Below are 19,025 nucleotides of genomic sequence, written 5' to 3' on the forward strand. Positions count from 1 at the left end.
CACACTGGTATAGGAGAGTTTGGAGGAGGAGTGAAGACATTGATCCAAATGAATCTCATGGTCTTTATAATACCATCGCATACACTTTATGATTATGCAATGGCCACTCAAATGACTATAGAATTTTGCATATTATGCCCACCACTTTACCTTTTTTTAATAATTCGTTGACCAAAAAATTTGTAGCTTTAATTTGATCAATTATTTCATCTCCTAGTTAAATTTAAGCTCTAACTACTCACCAGTTAACACACATTCAATCATTTATGTTGACTAAAAATCACAAAACCCATAAACCTACTTTATTAACAAATATTTTACAAAACATGATGTATCCAATATATGCATACGCCAATATTTTTAATAGGCACCCCTGCACGAAAACATCCAACAAACCATATGCACATGGGGCAACACACTAGCATGGATAACTCATTACATACCACACCAAACACTACAACCAACGTGAGGGGATCACTTATTACAATATTACATACATACATACATACATACATACATACATACATATTTAAACACAACTTGTTGACATGTACTTCATGCTTTATGTGTTGTGTTTATTGTTGTAGCTTGTTTTACTGCATATAAATAAATTGTACAGCCTACTATGTGAGTTGTAATTTTACATAACTTTCTGATTTTTGTCACTTATTGCTTACTCACTTTCTGATTTTGACACAATTTCTTACCCGCTCTCTGATCTTTAACATCTATGGCTTACTTACATATCATAAGTTCTATAAAATCCTATTCTCATACATATTTAATACACGTATGTGTCACGTATATAGAAAGAAAGAGGAGAGGTGTGCCCACAATCGTTGGCCCTCTACAGCTAATGACGACGACGCTGAAGACGCAGGTTATGTTTTTGACGACTTTCTCGGATTTAACAACATCATCGACAACACAAGGGGTGGATGTGGCGATTGTTAAACCCTTGATCCCTGAGTAAGAGGAAGAAGGAAGGTTGTGGTATTTCTCTATCTAAATCTAAAGATGAAGAGCACGAAAGACAGAGAATCTATTAAAGAGTGGTGGCGGCGGCGGCGGCGGTGTCTTCAGGAGTGCGGGTGATGATGTTTTAACTCTTAAGGAGGGGTGGTTGTGACTGACATGGTGACTAATCCATAAAGTGTTATGATAGTGAGAAAAAGATGAAGAATTTTGAGTAGTATGGAAAAAACGTGGTTACCTCTAGGCTAATATCATATTGATGACTTTTGAGTGTCACAAAAACCGTTTAAAATTCTAATTCTTTTGTTTCAAAGCAAACTCAATTAACAGGCTATCAACTATTGACGTATTCAATATAGTTAAGTCATCAACATGATTAAAAATAAGAAAAATACTTAAATGATCTCTATCAACTAGGACAAAGCATAACTATGACAAAGCTTGCTCATATCGATGGTCATGTCTCTTATTTTTTACATGTTGATGGTGTTGCTTAATTACTACACAAGTAGTTCGTTTTTTCACTGTTGATGGTCCCGTCGCTTAATTACTACACAAATAGTTTACACGAATAGTTTATTTTTTCAGTTTAACATTCCCGTCGCTTATTTTCTACATGTTGATGAACCCGTCGCTTAATTGATACACAAATAGTTCATTAAACTGTTAATTGCTACACAAATAGTTCATTTTTAGGTTTAACATTCTCGCCGCTTAATGCACATGCAGTTCATTAAACCGTTAATTGCCACACAAGTAGTTCATTATACGGTTTAACATTCCCGCCGCTTAATGCACCTGTTGATTATCATGTCACTTATTTTCTCCATGTTGATGGTCCCATCCCTTAATTACCACACAAGTAGTTCATTTTTCCGGTTTAACTTTCCCGTCACAATGTTGCAGCGGGTTCTAAGTACTAGTATTATTAAGTGAACTAGGCTAAAAGTAGATGATAAGAAACTAATAAGGGCAAAAAAAAAATCTTTAATAAGTCCATAAACAATTTTTTATTATGTTACTAAGTCTGGGCCTAGTAATAAACTAATGGACTTATAAATAACCAAATAAAATGTTTCATTGGACCATTTTGGAGAAAAAAAATTATATAAAGATTATTAGTACCGGTTTTGGGTACTAGGAATTTTGGAGACGGTTTTGATCATGGCGATCAAAAAATTATAAATTACCAAATAATCAAATATAAATCAAGAAATGTGAGATAGCATATTATTTATTTATGATAAATAAGATGATTATATAACTGTTTACGTAATATTTATTTTTACTTTCTTTTATTAGACTATCCTAATGGGAGAGTGGACGAGCTTGTCCACGTAGGCACCGCCTGATTAACCAGCTCTCTATGTTCTCTTCTGTCACATCCCAACCTAAGACGGCAATGCGAGGGCGCGAACTGATTGTTCACAGCTCTCAAAGTACTATCATGCAATATTTAAAAGTGACAATATCTATTAAATTCAATTAAATAACTCAAATAATTCAAATACAAAATCTTGAAATAAAAGCAACAACAAGAATACAAATTTAAAATTAAGATAAATCTTGATTAATTCTTCTTGCATAAATCATCCCTAAGTTCTTCACCAATCATACAATCAACTCATTCTAATACCTGCATATGCGTATAAAATAAAAATAGATTTGTCAACACAAGATTGAGTGATTAAAACACCAGTAAGTTCAGTATAATATAATATGAGAAAAATAAGTAGATTGTCCTTAATGCGGTATACAATTAAGCCAATAAGCAAAGTAATAAGTGTCGGTAAAACCATCGCCATGCGAAGTGGGCTTTTAGTATTACGACGGTCGTATGATCATACTAAATGTGATTATGATGGACCTCTCCGAATGCGTTCAAATAAACAAATTAACAATTTGCAAGTTAGACACATAACTGATAGCTCACAAGGTTAACAGTTGCTACTGTGAATACTAATAATAAGTAAATAGTGTAAGTACGCATATGTCCCCAAAAGTTTGGAAAGCAAGTAAAAGAAGAGGAGTGATAACACACCTTGTCAATAAGCGAAGGAATGAGTGTAATAAGAAGATAACAAACAAGTGTCACGCTCGTCGAGATATATCAAGGGGAAAACTCTAAGTAATAATAATAATTAGAGAATACTATGAATTAATAAATGGACTAATAGAGATTCGAGATATGAACGGGTATTTGGAAAATAATAATTTAATTAAATTTCTTATTTATTAATAAAAGGTTACTTTAAAACTAATATTGCAAATAATAAAAATATATTTATATAAAATATAATCATTTATAAAACTTTTACTTATAAGTATTATTTTTATTTAAGTTGTAATAAATTATATATATATAAATATTTGTTTATAAAAATATTTGACCAATGATTATTTTAAAACAATAAGATCTATTTTTATATTTTAATTATTTATATTTAAACCAAAAAAACCTTTTTAATTCTTTATTGATTAAACCTTTACGCATTTGTAATATATATATATGTGTGTGGTTTTAATAAAGTTCGGAAAACGACTAGTTGATATGTCGGTTAGGACAAAATATTAATTAGTTATTGTATTTATAATATGATTTTAAATGATTAAATTTACAATCTATAACTAAATTGATTTTTTCCAAAAATAACAACAAAAACGGGATAGGGGTGGCTTGAATCCGCGCCCCCAGCCAACATGAGACTTAAACACAAACACACTAGCCATGCGCGCTGGAGTGTCAGTTGGTATAAACCTTATGACAATAATATATAACCAGACAGGCAAGATACCCGGAATGAATATTGTAACATCCCCAAAATTTCGATCCAAATTTGACAACTTAGGAAAGTTGAAGGATCAATAATATTCTTAAAATAAATAATGGAGAATTTAGATAAAAGAACAAAAAACATTTCATGCTAAGGAATTAAGAAAATGAAAATACAAATAAGGAAGTTCAATCCCGTATTAAGAAAATAAGGAAAAAAATCCATCTCACATGGAAAGATGTCCTATCTTATAGTCACGGCTTTGATACCAATCTGTAACACCCCGGCTAAAGTGGAATACGCCCGAGTGTGACGTACAGATTGCCCAAAACACATGTGACACTATTAAGTGACAATATTATCATTAATTAATTTAAACATCAAGCACACAAGTTTGTAACAAGAAATACAAGGAGAATACAAGAACAATTAACAACTTGTCAATTTATTAATATAACCTAAGTTCTAGTGTCTTCTCTGTTTCATCCTCTAATAATTGTACCTGCAACATATATATATAAAATAAAGTCAACTAAATGAATAGTTGGTGAGTCCACACAAGTTTTGATATACGTACATAAAAATCATACAATTCCATGAACAAGTGTAAATGAGAAAGTAATGTCCTTTCCAACTGGGATTGTGCACCAGCGTACTCAGATAAGCGCAAGTAAGGTCCTTTCCAGTTGGGATTGTGCACCAACATACTCAGATAATGAGGCCCTTTTCCATTCATAACAACAAATGTATTGAGCGCAAAGGGGGGCGTATGATCATACTATCTTGAAGTAATCCATGAGCAAGTAATTTGTAGTAAGTAACAAGTAAACACACAAATCCATGTAGCGAATTGTAGTTTGTAAATCTACTACTCTAATAAAAGAATACTACTATGTGCCACTTGTCACTCTCTCAATCATCCTCACATTTTTAAACCCATTTTTTTATTTGGATCCCATGTGAGTCATTACCCAACCAAAAATAGTTCTATTTTTATTTATATATAAAGCAAGTGTGTTAATGTTTATTTATTTCTTTTTTTTCTTTTTATATTTTAATATCATGTTTATCCTTAAGTATTAAAATGAAGCAATTTAGCTATAAAAAAAGAACATGCCAAATTGGATTGAAGTGGTCAGAATATTGCTTTATTATTATTTTTTTAATATTTCATGTATATAAAATAAAAGTCAATTAAAATACTTCATTCTTTAAAAAATTTATTATATACATTGATTACAATGTCATAAATTTGTTTATCGACATACTAGCCATTTAAATTTATTCTTTTGGTTTGTTTCGGAAGGCTAGAATCATGTTCTTCTTTTCTTAGCTATCATATATATATATATAACTAGCTTTTATACCCTGTAATACGGGATTGTTTTATATTATTCATTTCTAATATTAATATATTTTTTTGGATTTTAATTTTATTTATCGTAAGGAAGTTATTAATATACTTAGGATTTGATGATGAAAGCGTTTCACAAATAAATGAGATGTTATAACCCGGTTTAAAAAAAGCTATATGGGTTTGGTGAGACCCATGACCCGGTTTTTTTACTATAAATTGTTTCTTTATTATAAATAGTATCTTTATGAAAAACGGATACTAATTTTTAGTATATCCCTATTTTATAGAATTTTCATATAAAATGTATAATGTGATTAATTTTTAATAGGATGAGATGTTATAACCCGTTTAAAAGGCTATCTAGGTTTGGTGAGACCCATACCCGTGAATTCAGTTTAAATGCATGATAAATCTTCAGTTACAAATAAAACAATCTGGTGGTTTGAGAGAATTTAAGAAGATTTCATTTATATATATTTAAGATTTAGATTTAATACATAATCTTGTTTTATTATATATGGTTGGCTTGTACTTGAAAGAACCCGTGTTTTCACACGGACAACTATATCGTTTTGTCAAGATTTACAGGTAGTCATGGAATAATTTTGATTATTGATAAATTAGGTATATTGACTAATACAACCACAAACGTATTGTACAAGTAATTTTTTCTTATTAGTAATTATTTGCGTAATGTTTCTTAGTAATTCCTATAATTTTAATATAAATTGTAATTTTATTAACAATATATGACAATTGTGTTGTCGATTGTATTTTGATTAATGTTCAAATTTCAAAAAGTTCATCAATTCCCCGTGTAATACACGGGGCTCAAACTAGTAATGAATAAATGAAATTGAATTATTGATAGGATATATATGCTACCCCCAAAATAGTTAAAAAAGGGTAAAAAAGGGGTGTGAGAAACTCACCTTGATGTTGAAGACAAACTTGAAATAAAACCGAAAGTACGTAAATGAAATCGAAGCAATTGAACGTCACGAACTAGAATTAAAAGCATAAAAATTAATATTAACTAACGACTTATAAAATATAGATATTCATACAAGCACTATAATTATTTTCTAAGCGATTCCTAGAATCCTTACTATCCAAACAATCCCACGGATTATTAAAAGTTTGACTTTCGTTAACTTTTGACCAAAAGGTCCATGTTGTTGACCGTTGACTAAAAATATTGACCTTTGACCAAAATATTGACCTTTGACCCTAAATGTTGACCGAAGACCGGTTGGTGGCTTTTGACCAATTATCTAGACTTAAAATAATCATAAGATATTCTTAGTCGCAACCTAACAATCGATCATGTAATTTGCAATTAATCATTTTTCATGCAACCCTATGACTAAGTCACACTTTACCAATTTCATTTCTCATAAGTAAGACCAAGCATTTAGTCAAATAATTTCAAGTTGACCAATAAAGTCAAATTCCAATATAACACAACAATCTTTGTACAAACTACAACTATTTTTACCAAACAACATGTTGGATAAATTTGGGCAGATTTTAAGTCACCAAAACCTATTTTTCTAACCAGTCAAAACATGCAAATAGTTTATCAAATAATTCCCACAGATACTTTAAAGTATTAGGAACAACATAAAGTTTTCTTGTAATATTTCAACACTCACAAACATCATGAAAATTCATACACTACAGCAACCTATTTTCAGCTACCTTATCAGCACAACAGAATGTAAATATATACTAAAAATTCCATATATGCCCAATTGATGCAAGACAAATTGTATTGGATTCCTAATTCAATTTATAACATTGCAGGAGTGGAATAAGACCCATATATATTTTCAATCTCAAGTTATACAATTTACAACACAACTCAGAAAATTTCTCTTTCAATCAGGATTGCAATCCGATTTTATAAATTAATAAAAACTAGTCAAACAAAGTCCAAAAATTATGATTCTTGGCTTTTTGAAAACTAGATTCAAAGTAATTAATCATAGTATCACAAAACAATCAGAAACACCAACTTATCATCAAGTTACACAATCTACAATTTAAAACACAGAGTTTGTCAACAAGAAGATTCAAACCAAAAGTCAAAAAAATCATGATTCTTATATCCTTATGATCTTTAATCATCAAGGAACCATTTATTATGACAAAATCTCATGTATTTAATTATTTTACTAATTTATATAATAATATTTATGTGCAAAAGGTTTCCATATTTTCTTTTATGACAAGACACACAATTTCTTTTAAACCATCAACTTTATCATCTTTTTATTTCTTATGGTTACATGTGTTTGGATACTCAATCCCACAATCCCAAATCAAAGAAACATAAAAAAAATATATATTAACCATGCTTACTTACTTGCTTGATCAATGCTATATCACTATTTGTTCCAAGAATCACCCAACTTGATTATGACATTTGAGAATGTTTTAGAAAAATAAAATGTATGTGTGTGTGATGTGATATGGATGGCCAAAAGGAAGAAAAAAAAAGTTATAACATTAATTGTTATTTACTCATCATTAACACAATCATTAAGACATAATTAATTTTATTAAACTTTAGGTTATGTCAGTTTTTATTACATGTGACATGTTACATTCTATTATAAACATTTTCTAGTAACCACATGTTGTGTACTAGTCTTTTTGTTACTTGTCATGTAATATATCATAGGTCATGTTATTTTAATTATTCACTTCTCCTACAACATATAAGTATACAACAACTAATCATGTAGCATGTAACACAATTTCACCCACCACATATAATACATGAAACATATCATGTGTGACAAATTTATTATAACATATCATATATAATAGCATGTGTGACAAGTTTATTATTCTAGTTATCAATAACTAGCTACTCTCACATAGGTCACCAACGACACCATTGACTCAATGTTTGCACATATGAAACTATATCCATGGGAGTTCATTAACTTAGTTAACGGAATTAACTGGGTTTACTGACACAGTCAACAGGATTTAACTGAAAATGCCGGGTATCACATAGGGGATTAGAAATGTTGAATGTATATTTTATTATGGAGTTGGATATAATAATATGTTTTATACATATATTTATAAATAAAAACCAAAAATTTAAAACGGGTCGGATTTTCGGGTTTGAAAAGTAACGAATGTTACATTAAGGGATTACATGATCCCTAATTTACAAGATATAAAATAAAGCAACTCAGACCTAGTACACATGTGTCTGGATCCAAACATAATTTGTCTAGTTTATCAATCAAGGCTACATGGCTGTAGACCAGAGGTCATAATAAAAGTTCTCCGATGGGCGTCAGTTCTCGGAGAACCGGAATTGTGTATATATGGCAATGGCACAAATCCCAGAAATAAGAGATGTTTCTGCTAAGATTGTTCAAGAAAACTATCTTGTCTATCAAAGAAAGATTTATTAAAAGATTTTTAAAGTCAACGATTCACCAGCATATCATTGACGTATATTTCCCCCCATATTTCTGGGAAACATATTAGTACAGGTAGCAAGGAATTAGAGCCATTCAAGAAGATAGACGCTCACAAGGTAGAGATGGCTAAGTTTTTAATTATTAAAATATAGCAAACAATATTTAAACAACTTTTATAAACTATTCACTCGGATATTTATTATCCAAGAAGTTTTCTAATAAATAAAATATTTTATTATTATAAATAAAGGTTTACAAGTAAACTAATGTTTTAATATATATATATATATATATATATACACACACACACATATATATATATATTAATATTTTATAACCCGCAAACTCTAATAAATTTACAAAACATGTACCATCTATTGGTCACACGCCTAGGCCCTAAGTCGGGGTGTGGCAAGTTTGTGTTAGAGCCACCGATCTTAGCGAATTTTCTATTTGATTATAGCTAGGCTTTGATCAATAATAAGTTTATAATCATTAAGTGTTCAATTGAGAATATCAAGGAAATAATCATTCTATGATTAAAAATTGTTACGGATAAGATATAAACAAGTACGAATAAGATAGGAAACACACTCCTATCCCTAATATAACCTCGTACAGATGTCCGATCGTGAATCTAGCCAGGAATCAATACAACCGCGATCCGGTAAAGGGAAAGGCTATATGAGAACATCTTTTCTTCTAATTCTGATACCTAGCGATGAAAATTCATACCAAACAACAATGGAGGAAGATTCAGATTCGTTTGATTCTGACATCCTACTAGCTCGGATTATTTCAAAACAGAACAAGTATGGAGCCGGATCAAGTTGATCCAAGAAACCAATGATGCCAAAAGGAAAAAAAGTAATGACTTATCCAGATGAAAATCCTCAAGGACAGGAATATTATAATTTTTTAACAATGGAAGATCTTTACTTTACCCACACTGAAAGTGAACGTTAGAACATGGAAATGTATGACATTGAAGATAAATTAACTCATTATGAGATCAATGTCACCAAACTAGCTGAAGCAATACTCAAGGAAGAAATGGATGCTGAGGAAAGGCGAAAAGAAAAGGAGAAAGGAGAAAGCACCAAGAAGAATAACAAGATCAAGAAATTGATTGTTCGATGGAAGAAATAAGAATCTTAGTAGTTGTAGACAATGCAATTGTAATAAATGTCGTGCAATCTTGTAACAACATAAATAAGAGTTTAGTAATGTATCTTTTAAAGAATTATGTTAATAAAATATTGCACAAACTCTCAAGATAATTCTTTCAGAACATCTGGAAGTGAGAGAATACTAGCTAGAAGATTGAGGAAAAGTCCAGGTGGACAAAAACCCAAAAAGATGACTAACCCCAAGTCAACGCTACATGAAATAATTAGCAAAGATTAAATGAAACAGACTTAGAAAGAGAATTATAGAAATTCTCGTGGTCTATTTGTACATAAGGTATGTACTAACCATTTCAAGAATATACAACAAGAAAGCATTGATGTCTCACAAGAACCTCATCAACCATCATAAAGATATTTGGAAAATAATATAGTGAAACTATCGTTTAATACGATTATCCCAATCATCAAACAAAGAATAAACGACTGAATTGTGCCATTCTCATTGCTGGGCATATGTATAGAACGAATTTTGGGATTGGGAACAACCTCTAGAAAGATTAGAAATAAATCCTCTCGAAATGCGATAAAATTAATTAAACATATTATACACAAATCAATCTTTCGTACTTGTATCAATTGTTCGATGTCACACATCTGTTGCAAACATTCAGTCATTGGTATATAAATAAGAATTTCGTTCATACTAAAATCTATTATGTTTACAGAATGTCGGACCCAAACAATCAAGAGTAATGAGGTAGCTTCAATTCAAAGAAGCAACAAGGATATGACAAAAACCTGTACAGGAGATTCCTTAGCAGTATCTTGTCCAAATTCAAGAAATAATTCATAATTCAATGACTCTTCTCATCGATAAAATGAAGAGGGAAACACATAAAAGTAAATCTCAACATTCAAACAATATTGTTAGAACACATCCATACTGAAATCCTTCTCATCATGAAGAAAGTGTTCATAGCTCCAACGCTGAGAGAAAATTCAATCATAAATTCAAGAAACAATTAGTAATCCAAGACTGTAGTTTCAAGAACTTCAAAGCCTATGGACCAAAAGAATTCTATGGAGATAAAGGTGCCATATCAACTTTACGATGGCTTGAAGAAATCGAGTCCGTTTTTATTATCAGTCAATGTACAGAGATTTAAAAGATTCAATACTCCTCTCAATACTTTAAAGGCAAAGCTTTGGAATGGTGGAATACCCTAATCATGTCAAAGGGTAGAGAAACTATGTACCAATTGAAGTGGGAAACATTCAAAGAAATTGTGCTACAAAAGTTCTGTCCCATGCATAAAACCGATCTTATTCAAACTAGGTCTTTGAACCACAAGGTGGAAGGCACTAATCTCAAGGAATACAATACTAAATTTCATGAGTATTGTAGATTGGTACCACACTTGGTAATACCCGAATCCAATAAAGTAACCCGCTACATTTGGGGTTTGCCTTGGGAAATTAGAGACATGGTAAGATCTCATTTGCCTCAAACCGATGATTCAGCCATGGAATTAGCTGGTTATCTTATGAATGGTCTTATCATAAACCAAGAAGAAGATAAGAATAGCAAAGGAAAGAAAGAAGAAATTGAGGAAAATAAAATAAAGAAATACAAAGAAAAGGAGGAAGGGTCTTTTAAATTCACAAGACCAATATGCCAAAGCTGTGGCAAAGACATAACGGAAAGTGTTTAAGACCAACCAAAAATATTCCGTTAGTAACATGTACCCTCTACAAGAAGCTCAGTCATTCGGAAGATAATTGCAAGAGGAAAACAATAGTATGTTCTAGCTGTGGGGAAAACGGACACTTCAGTTCGGAATGTCCGAATAAGATAAGCAACGCAAGTGGAAGCGATGCTAAGAAAGGAAATTTGACGATAAATATGTTAAGCACACAAGGAGCGCCCTACAATCAAGAATAGAAGTAGACAAGAGTATGTAAAATGAAAGTCAAGATCCGAAGACATTAGAAATAACTAATAGTTTAATTAACTCTTGTAAACTGTTTGTAGACTCGTTTTACACGAGAAATTTTGTAATCGTATAAGGGTATTTAAAAACCTAATGTATATAAATAAAGATATTAGCATGAAGATCGTGTCTTTACACAAGAATGCTTATATGCAAAGGAAAATAGATAGTTAAATTTCTAAAATTTACGAAATACAAGGAACAATGTTATTTAATCATCATCAATAAAAATATGAAATAAAGAGAATAAATTAACTAAGACATAAGAATATGTATACTCCAAGAAAATCAACTATCCGAACTTTAAAAGTTCAAAGGTTAACTGATGGAAATAAACGGAAGGAGTCCGTTAAGATTATAAAGTAAAGGATATCATTACTCGAATATGGATACCTTGAATGTTATCAAGATGAGTAAATTAACGGATTCGTTAGACTGAATCCAAGAAGCAATCTAGTTAACATCAGTAAATGTTTAGAATACAAAAGGTAAGGTAAATAGTTAAACACAACTGGCCACTGTGCTTAGCAATTTATAATTACTTATGATATTCTAAACTATTAATTGAAAACATCATCCAAAGATGCGAGTTAACAGCAAATCAGGAATTGCAATCATTGAAATAATTCGAATTAAACTCAAGAAACAGATTAGAAAGAATCTAACAGTAAATAAACAAGAAATCACTAGAACGAATCTCTATGAAGAAATTCATTCCAAGGAGGGTTGGATGAAACATCCACAAAATTTCGATCCAAATTTGACAACTTAGGAAAGTTAAAGGATAAAAAATATTCTTACAATAAGTAATGGAGAATTTGGATAAAAGAACTAAAAACATTACATGTTAAGGAATTAAGGAAATAAAAATACAAATAAGGAAGTTCAATCCCATATTAATAAAACAAGGAAAAGAATTCATCCCACATGGAAAAATGGAAGAAAATGAAAGCATTCCACATGGGTATAAATAATAAATATAAAACTCATCCCACAAGGAAAGTGGAAAAGATTTGGAAGCTCTTTATAAAGAAATAAATTTCCATAATAATATTCTTTTATACCAAGCATGCACCTAGCGGAGGGTGCGGAGCACCCGATGCACACGCGCACGGGCTCGGTCGAGGACGACGGCGATGGCGAAGGGCGCAATGCGGTGCTTTGATGGCACCCAAAAGTAACCCGACATTCTACCTCGAAGTGCGTGCACGACTCGACGACCCCCAAATGTCGCATCGATTTGCGTTCCAAGAAAAGTAGATCAAGAATACCCCGATATTCGTGCAAGTGTGGAAGTGCTGCCGAAAGTCTAGGTAATTATTAAGCTAAACAAGGTAGGGGTTCCGCCCAAATAAAATATTATTATTTCAAGGCTTAGACCCTAGTCGGGGGTATAGCCTAGACCTTGATCAAATTAAAAGGTAATAATTAAAATAAGATTTCTTTATGCTTAAGAAATACAAAATTATATAAACAAAGGTTATAACTAAGATATAGTTTCTTCGTGGTTAAGAAAAATAAGCATTCACATACATGAGGATATAGTTAAAATAATATTTCTTCAAGCGTAAGAAAGATAAGCTTTTACCTACAAAGGGTATAGTCAAATAGTGTTTCTTTATGATTAAGAAACATAAGATTTTATATATCAAGGTTATAGACAAATGACGTTTCTTCTTGAAGAAGAAACATAGAACATGATTAGCAAATAAAGAGAAGAAATTCATGTCCAAAATATTTTATTCAAACAAATGATCAATCAAGGTTTAAAGCTATCAAAACCAAACTAAAGGTCTGTAGCCGGATTAAGAGACGATACGGGTATTTATATAAACCTATTTTATTATAGGTCAATCATCATTTATTCATAAAGGTTTTTAAATGAGATCAACACATCATTCAGAACAAACAATCACATGTGAATACGTTAAACCTTTTTAATCAGTCAAGATAAAAGGGTTGTTTATCTTAAACAAAATCAGTCAAATATTTTTATGAGATTATGTGATCTCTAACAAAAACATTTAAGGGATTACGTGATCCATAATTTACAAGGTAGAAAATAAAAGCAACTCGGACCTAGTACACATGTGTCTTGATCCAAACATAATTTTTCTAGTCTATCAATCAAGGCTACGTGGCTGCAGACTAGAGGTCATAATAAAAGTTCTCCAACGGGCTTCGGTTCCCGAAGAATCGGAATTGTGTGTGTATGGCAGCGGCACAAATCACATAAATAAGAGACGCTTCTGCTGAGATTGTTCAAGAAAACTATATTGTCAGTCAAAAAAAGATTTATTAAAATATTTTTAAACTCAACGATTTACCAGCATATCGCTGACGTATTTTCCCCCATATTTCTGGGAAACATATTAGTACAGGTAACAAGGAATTAGAGCCATTCAAAATGATAGACGCTCGTAAGGTAGAGATGACTCGGTTTTTAATTATTAAAATATTGCAAACTTTCCGCTAAATAACCCCTCAAACTCTGATATATTTACAAAATAGGTACCAATTATTGGTCACACGCCTAGGCCTTAAGTTGGGATGTGACAAATATAAAACCTAGAAACATCAATCGGCCAAAACGTTTAACGTTTGGCCGATCAATCATATGATTAATGATCCTGACCATTAGACAAACAAATTGATGTAATACAATACCTATAACGCTGATAATTTGACAGTCAATTAGGCCGATGAGCAACCGGCTAAAACACGAACTGGGATTGCCATTTGCAGGTGATGATAATAAAATTAATTATGGGGCTTAGGCTCGTGAGATCACAAAGAAGGTGCGGGTTAATTTAATTGAGTTATCAACAACTTTAAATGGTAATATACAATTTGATTATAGACGGTTTGTTATAATATGAAAACGTATCAACATGATCTAAATTACAAAATTAAATACGTCGATGAGGCCGATTTGGTAAGGAGAACAATACACACAAATCAATACCAAGATCACAACGAATATTAAGGCATAAGACAACTAACTAGGTACGGGTTTACTGTTATAAACATGGGTTGCTGGTTTGCGTTATTGGGTTTGGATATAATATTTGGTAGAAATTGCAGTTTGGTCCCTCAAGTATAGAGATGAAACAAAGTGGGGCTAAAGTATAGTTTTGGGTTAGAATTGCATATAAATGAAGGTTATATATATATATATATATTAAATAAATATAATAAACAAATAATAATAAAATAATAAATACTTGATAGACGTGGTATTTTTTTGATAAATTTCGAAACGGATCAGGTAACAGTTAGAAAATATTAAATGGAAAATCCGATTGTTACATCTTCTTTAGGGTTGACATTTTTCTATCCTCATTTCCCGTAGAACCCATCTTAAGACCATGCGGAGTGTATCCCACCCTATGGAACCCCCATAGCACCGGAAACACCACCCCTGGTGCGCTATGGATAGGGGCTTTCTTTAAAATGCCGGGAGAGGGGGGGGGGAGGTTGGTTTTGATTGGTTGGTTGCTTTATTTTATTATTTTTAATCAATAATAATAATAATAATAATAATAATAATAATAATAATAATAATAATAATAATAATAATAATAATAATAAAGAGATAATGATTAATGGGGGCTCCATCCACTATACCTATTTTATTTTTGCCATAAAGCCCATATGGTAACGTGACACCACATGACGCATAACGCCCCATAGAAACTCTATCCACAAACACACCGTCTGACCCTTCCATGCAAAGGAAATTTCACTTCACTAGCACCCACCCTCCATTGATAGTGCTTCAACAAATTATTCTATATTTTTTTTTGGAAAATCTAACATGAAATCTGTTAAAAATGGTCTTAAGTTTACCAAATTAGAAGCTTTAATATAAAAAGAATGGTTTTTTAGATACCTGACAAGGGAGTAAATAGGATTTAGGTGTTCAGCCATATGTGATGGCTGGATTGGATTTCTCTCTCTTAGTGCCAGTCCACATAGCGAACGACATGGAAGTGTATGGTGACCGGATTAGCCATATGGGATGTTTAGATCCAACCTTATTCCCTTATTGGCACGTGGCAGCACCATTTGAGACCAACTATTTTTTTCAGAATGTCTACTTTCTTGTATTTAGGCAATGAAGGATTTGAGCTAGGCCTTGAACAAAACTTATGTTGTCAGTTTAAAACCCTAGCTCACCCGAGTTTTCGTCCCACCGTGTGTTACGCTAGAGAGTTATGCTCTTGTGGTGGCACAACGACTATTAAGTGGCAGCCGGCGATATGGTTTTCTGGGGGAGCGCCCAAGCCAAACTCTGAAAGATAACATGAGCTCGGTTAAGACAACATAGTCTGGCCCGAGTGGGACAACATGGCTCTCCAATTTTGGGAGTACAATAGCCTAAATACAAGAAAATCGTCGTTCTAAAAAAAATAGCCGGTTTCATGTTGTTGTCGCTTGTCAGTAAGGGAATAAGGTTGGATCTAGCCATCTCAGATGGCTGATCTAGTCACCATACACTTCCACGTCTTTGCTTACGTGGATTGCCATTAGGAGAGAGAAACTCAATCCAGCCATCTTAGATGGCTGGAAACCTAAATCCCATTTACTCCCTTGTTAGATACCTAACAATAATTTTTTATATTAAACCTACTATTTTGAAAAAAAAAATCCTAGGCTAGATACTGTAAAGTTTCAAGTTCGAATTCGATGCCAACCGGGTTTACCGTAGCAGGCCTTTAAGTAGCGATTTTTACCTGGAATATGATGCTAGACTTGGGTTACCCAACACTATCTGGCTATGTTTGGTTGAAAGGAATGAAACGAAGGGGGAATGGAATGGACAAAGGAATGAAACAGATCATTACCATTCCTTTGTCTTTTTTGGTTAACATATAGGAATGAAATGAATAATTACTTTATGTTGTTTGGTATCTGAAAAAATTTTTAGGAATGAAATAGAAATAATAAAAATATTCCTATCCTAAAACATATATTTTTAACAAAAAAAAAAACTGAAATGGCGACGATGGTGATAACTCTGGAGATGAAAATGGTGGTGGCGATGGCGGTGGGGGTGGGGGTTGTGGTGGTGGTGGTCAAGCGATGCTAGCATTAGTAGTGATGGCGGTGGTAGGGTGGTGAGGTGGTGATGACGGTGGTGGTAGCCAGACAGTGATAGTGGCGGTGGCGGTTATGGTCGGGTGGCGACGGTGACAATGGTTGTCGTGGTTATGGCGACGATGGTGGCGGTGGTAGCTTTGGTGGTAAGGCGGTGGTAATGGGGTGCTGATGGCGACGGTGGCGGCCAGGTGGTGGCGGCAGTGACAGTGGTGGTGGCGGAGGTGGTGGTGGTGACGGTGGCGGTGGTGGTCAGATGATGGTGGTGGCTATGGTAGTGGTGGTGGTGGTGGTGGCGATGGTTGTTCTTAGATGATGGTGTTGTTGAGAAAGTAGGTTGAAGGAGGAATGGAATGAAAAAAAAGAAGGGGGGTGGGAAGGAATGGTTTTGAGGGAATGGGATTCCATGTGTAATGGATGATTCCATTCCATTGTGCAACCAAACACCTCTTATTTCATTCCCACGTAATGAATCATTACGCCTGTCATTACTGCATAACAAACACTACCTCTGTGATTGCAGTCATATTTTACCGTTGGATTACCCCATATAGCCAGGCTTTATTCTTAAAAAAAATTGTTTCCATATAAAAATTGGGAAAACAAAGGCATGCGAGCGTATAAGTGTTATACGCTAGGTTTTCAACATATGCGTCGTATATGTTATAGGATGTGTAACACACCGTATATACATATACGCCATGAATATATCATGTGTGTGTGTATATAGGTTTCTTGTTTTGTAACTGATAAATTTTAGTACCAATTACCTGACGATAGCCAGAATTAAGCTCATCCAAAAATCTGAGCAGTTTCAGTATACAAGACACTATTACGAATCATGAGTAAGGAGTTAAGAATCCATGATATCAACATATCATTGTAACGCTGCCAAAATCCAAGATGTAGTTCATTAACCGACATGGTTACAGTGCTGTTGATGAAACCGAGCATGTTTTTATCTGAAAGTGCAATCTCATCGCTCTTTTCCAAGCTCCAAAACCGGTACTATCAAAGAATTTGGAAACAAGGATCACACCGGGATTATCCTAAATGTGAAGGTATAGAGGGTTCGAGGAATCTATGATCACATTTGAAACAACAAAACTGTTCGAGGCTGCCATTTGAAAAACAGGTTAAACGAAACAAATACACGAGAAGAAAGAACGGGAAAAAAAGAAACTTATGCGCTGTATAAGACTTATACGGCGTATAAGTACATACACTCAAAAGATATACGAGGTAAGGAAGAGACTTGTGTGCCATGTAAGCAGAAACTCATACGACGTATAAGTTGATCAAGAAGAATTGACAAAATTTTGAGTGAAAATTACCTGAAACTTTGAGAAATTGCTCAAAAACAAGAATAAAACTTCTAGAAACCATAAGAACAAAAAGAAGAAAAAGAAAAAGAGATGAAATCTCAAAAGAGATAGATTGAAACAGACGAAAATGATCAAATAACAATCAAATTCTCAAACAAAACGGAAGAATGATTAAAAAATGATCAGATTGAAAAAGAGAAAACCGGAAAAAAAAAAAATAGAGAAACTGATTAAGATAAAGAGCAGGACTAAAAACCTTGCTCTGATACCAAGTAATCGTTGAAAACGTTGACACAAAAAATAAGAAATGAAACAACGAGAAATTTTATTATCTCATAATGAAAAGTTACAAAACATATGTATATATATATCTACACACACACACACATATATATATATACACATAACTAGGTAGTATCCCCCGTATTTACGGGGGTAGTTTTTCTTTTTTGTTTTCAATATATATTTTATTTTAATTTTATTTATTACAAGGAAGTTAATAATATACTTAGGGTTTGATAATGAAAGAGTTTCACAAATAAATGAGATGTTATAGCTCGTTTAAAATTCATCTGGGTTTGGTGAGATCTATGATCTGCTTATTTTTTTTACTATAAAATTGTTTATTAGTTATAAATAATATTTTTTATAAAAAAATGGATATTAATTTTTAGTATATCCCTTTTTTATAGGATTTTTCATATCAACTATTTAGTGAAGTTATTTTTTAACATAATGAAAATATATAACCCGTTTTAGGTTTATATGATTTTTCGTGACGTGAATTCAGGTCAAATGCTTGGGAAGCCTCCGTCTACAAATAAAACAATATATTTAAATGTAGGAAGCAAACCAAAGCAAAATGTTGTTTTGGCTTAGTTTATATATATTAATATGATGCTGCGTGTAAGTATAACATATGCG

The sequence above is a fragment of the Bidens hawaiensis genome, unplaced genomic scaffold, assembly GCF_021521415.1.
Source record: "Bidens hawaiensis isolate Kalapana, Puna unplaced genomic scaffold, B.hawaiensis_p1.1 tig00003307_1, whole genome shotgun sequence".
NCBI lineage: Eukaryota > Viridiplantae > Streptophyta > Magnoliopsida > Asterales > Asteraceae > Bidens > Bidens hawaiensis.